The sequence below is a fragment of the Octodon degus genome, unplaced genomic scaffold (assembly GCF_000260255.1).
Source record: "Octodon degus isolate 3935 unplaced genomic scaffold, OctDeg1.0 scaffold00037, whole genome shotgun sequence".
Taxonomy (NCBI): Eukaryota; Metazoa; Chordata; class Mammalia; order Rodentia; family Octodontidae; genus Octodon; species Octodon degus.
The window spans coordinates 9,067,608-9,072,186 of record NW_004524613.1 but is presented as its reverse complement, the minus strand read 5'-3'; positions in this window follow the sequence as shown (position 1 = coordinate 9,072,186).

Sequence of the window (4,579 nt, the reverse complement as noted above, 5' to 3'; positions counted from 1 at the left end):
TAAGTAGGCTGGCTGTAATACTTCCATCTCAAGATGATTTAAAGGAACAACGACCAGACCACTCACCACCTCGTAAAAGGAGAGAAGTTCCTAAAATACCTCTTCCTCCTGATTGTGATGATAAAGTCTCTTTCCTGTCAGACACAGAAGCCTATCCCATGATATTGAAATGTTTGCTTTTTTTTTTCTTTGCGGAACCGGGGATTGAACTCAGGCTCTTGCACTTGCCAGGGAAGTGCTTATTCCACTGAGCCATCTCCCCGGCAAAACTTCTGTTGAAATGTTTTTTCCTATGCCATGATATTTAGTGTTGTTGGAAACCTCTTCTTTGGGGACGTGGCAGAGAAGCATGTGAGACAACTAGGTTGTAGTGTGGCAAAGGCTCTTACTGCCACCTCAACAGCCATTGCCCTGCTCAACGCGGAGCAGAGAGAACATAGAGAGGCAATATTAAACAATCGAGCTGCTATTGATTATCTGTTATTGCTTCATCACCAGGGGTATGAGAAGGTAAAAAGCATGTGTTTCAATTTGTCAGACAACAGTAATCAGATACAAAATCAGGTGGAAACACCAAGAAAACTTGCTGAAAATATCCATCAAGATGATAACCAGGGGGTATTTTCCCTGACTCCTTGGGTAAATAATCTGATAACTGCATTAATTGGACCCGTGATTATATTCCTTCTAGTCCTACTCGTTGGGCCCTGTTTAATAAACTTTAAGTAATTATATACAACAAAGAATTCAGACTATAAAGTTAATGGTGCTGAGATCTAACCATGAACCCCTCATGGCTCCAGGGCAATTATAGCAACTTGGGTTTTAGTGCTGAATCAAAGATTTGATTCCTAGATAAAACCAGTTGGGAATGTAATGGGTTAACTCACATTTTAGGTATAAATCTTGCGCTTTTTTGTTGTAAACGCGTACTCACCCATTGTTTTAGATTGTTTAGTAAATTGTGGCTGTTACCTGTAGTTTGCTAGATAAAACTCCTACCTCACCAATCCCTGTAAAAACAAAGTTAGATTACAGAGATGACTTTAAAAGGAAACTAAAAGGGTTTTAACTCCTTGTAACCTCCGGGCTATGCAAGGCTGCCTGCAGGTAGTCAGGTGCAAATTAATCAGGAACTGAAACAAAAGCCTCAGGAAATCTGGTTTGAGGAGTGGTCACAATGATTCTAAAAGCATTGTCGAGTAGTGGTCACAATGATTCTGAAAGCATTATTCTGGGTCAGACAATAAATTTGTTTATCAATCTCAATGTGGTTCCAGGGTTTAAAACCCCTCCCTGCTTCCTGAGTAAACTGCCGGTCCTCTCCTGCGTGAGAGCAGATGGGGGGAGGGTGTGTGTGTGTGTGTGTCCGTCCGTCCTGAGCTCAGTAATAAACGGCTTTCTCAATTCCAACCTGGCTGATCTGGTTCCTATTCTGAGCGACCCATAACAAGAAGGAGCCACTATTTCATTATTAGAAGGCTTCACATGGGTCACTCTGCTGTCCTGAGAGAGGTGTACTGAGAAAAATGCCTTTTTTTCCATAAGGAACGTGATCTCTGTGGCATCAGCTTGATATAGGGAGAAAAACTGGTCTCGGGTGGGTGACCTCCAGACCATATAGGGAACCTCCAAATGACATAGAGAAAAATGATCTCTGGCCCTGACCTGCACGAGTTCGTGTTCTCTAAAACCGAAGAATGAATTTTAGGAACAAACGGAGGTTATGAGCAGAATATATTTATTGAGAGAAAGAAAGCTCCTGTCCAAGAGAGCGACAGGAGGGGGGCCCGAGCGGGTAGTTCCCCGGGAAGCTGTCTCTTCCAGGGACTTTCATAGTGTAAAACCATGTGGGGCAAAGCTGGAGAGAATGGGAACTGGCTTAGGTGGGCAGGAGGTGGGACAAAACTATGGTCAACCAATGGGATTACATATGGGACAGGGTCTTTTCCTGTTGGGGGTTGGAATGCGGGATAGGGTCTCTTTCTGTTGGGGGTTGGGCTAGTGACTCACTTGGGTCTTTACAGGTGATTGATACCTATTTAGAATATCAATCCCGGATGCTACTCGTTTAGCATTTGTTTGGCCTTTAGGTCTTTAGGTCTGGTTCACAGCAGGAGCATCCGCCCCTCCCACAGTTGAAAGACATCTCATCTTGTGTGCTGTCTCCTTCGAGGGCCTGGCCCTGTCTGACTGCCTATAATTCTGTGTAACTCTGCTGCCTGCAATAAGCTCAGCCAAGCTCCCACAGCATCTCTGCTTTCCAGCCACAGACTGTCATGTGGGTAGAGCTCCCACACATTGTGCGGTGCATGCCCAGACTTGGCAGTCCACCAGGTAGCTCAGGACTAGCTGAGTGGCATTTGGGGTCTGGGCTGGCCAACTCTTCCATCAAGCTTCAATCCCAGACCTCCGAGCCTGAGGCTGTTGCTGCCAAAAGAAAGCCGAGAAGAAGGGTGAGCAGATACAACAAAATAGGTGGCATGGTGGCATGAGGACAGGGCCTGGGGCTCCTGCAGCCCTCATGTGGCCAGGTGCTGCCAAGACCCTGGGCATCACCTTGGAACAGTCTGGCTGGCCAACCACAGCTCCAGCCCCTCGAAGGACCTTTGGCTCCAAGGAGCTCTCAGCCACCATGACATACAAACTCTAGATGTTGGGATTTTATCCTTCGGTGACAACTAAATCATTATTAATGCAATCGGTATGTTGAAAGGAGGGCTGTTGGTAGGTAATCACGAAAACCATCTCTTCACATTTGCTAAATGCAACATCTTTTCTCACCCTTAGAAAAATACAGGGCAGGCTGGGGAGATGGCTCAGTAGATTAAGCGCTTCCCTGGCAAGCGCAAGGACCTGAGTTCAATCCCCGGTTCCGAAAAAAAAAAAAAAGAAAGAAAGAAAAATACAGGGCAGGGCTCCTAACTTTTCTGATCATTTTTAGGTAATAAAATCTTACAGGGCCGGGGGTATAGCTCAGTGGTAGAGAATTGACCTAGCATGTGCCGTGCCCTAAGTTCAATCTCCCATACTGCAAAACAAAACAAAATAAGCAAACAAAAAAATTAGAAGCTTTGAACCTCTAAGAATGGGAACATTTCCATTCAATTATTTTAAATATCCTGTCTAATGCATTAGTCATGTTTTCCATTATTATTCATAGGTAAGGCTTCTGTCTTCTTTACCAGCTGGGCCCAAGCACAGGGTGGGGTGCTGTGGGTTTCCAGGAGCACAACTGATAGGATAAAGCATGAGTCTGTTGACTCGTATTGTTGCAAAAGTCTGTGCCCTCTGCAGGTGGTGTAAGTACTGAAAGCTGAGTCTTTTGTGGATTCTTCAGAGATTCCCCTCTTAACATCCTTTGACCTGCCCTTTGACCCTTTGACAATATGACAGGCTCTTTGGATCCTTCCACCCTAGCAGGCTTTCTCTTGGACAGTGCTTTCCAGGAACCACACAGACATTTATCCCACAGATTATACCTACGGATGGACATGGTGAACCTTTGACTCAAGACACCTGTGATCCTCAGCCATGGGGATGATGGATCATTTGACAATGATCAAATGATTTACTGAACCTCCTTTTTCTTAGTTGAGGTCAAACTCAGAGGCTCCCACCCATCTCCCCCTCTAGATGACAGAGGGTGACACTGTTCTATTCTGTCCTGAGATGTATCATTCATATTTCTATTTTCCTCTAATTTCTAATTCTGTTCTGTTAGCACCCTGCAATTGGAAGACAGAATTCACAAGAGTCACAACAACATATCTTAGTTACTTCCTCAATTGTGCATCTAGCAGGGCACCTAAGGCAGCTGCTAGTCTACCAGGTGCAACCATCAGACAGGGCCAATAGCCAGCCATTTTTAACCTATCAAAGAGCAATCTCTTATAATTTGTTAGGTGAAGCATCCATTTTAGCATCTTGTTAGATCAATAATTAACAAGCACCTTTGTTAGATGACAGTCCTCTGAGGGCACCAAAGATGGAGAAATGAACCAAGATGATCTCCTTGGTGTAATGGGGACAAGAAATGCAAAAGAAATTGTAGGTTTGACGTGTGATTCTTTCTCCTTCCAGACTTCTGAGAGCACCTCTGCCTTAATCTACTAAATGCGGGAGTCGCCAGGCTGAGAATCCAGAAAGCTGCGTCCCTGCAAGTGCTCTCTAGATGTCTTGGTGGGGTTGGGTGAGCCTCCTTCGGGCTGCAGCATCTGTCTTCCAGCCCCTGCAGATTGTCTCAGACCTGAACTGATGAGCCCAGCCATAATCATCTCTGTCTGGATGCTTAGCCCTGGAAATGCAGATGGTCTGAGTTAAAATGTGCTGTAAATGGAGAACACACACCTGAGGCAAAGATTTTGTGTAAGAAAATGAATAGTAAATAACTCATTGATAATTTTAAAATATTGATAACATACTGTCATATTATTTTGTCTGTAACATTGGGCTACATAAAATATGTAATTAAAATTGTTGGCCAGATTGGTGGCATATACCTGTTATCCCAGCACTCAGAATGATTCCAGAGAGTTTCTTTTTTTTTCTTTATTGGTACTGGAGATTGAACTCAGGA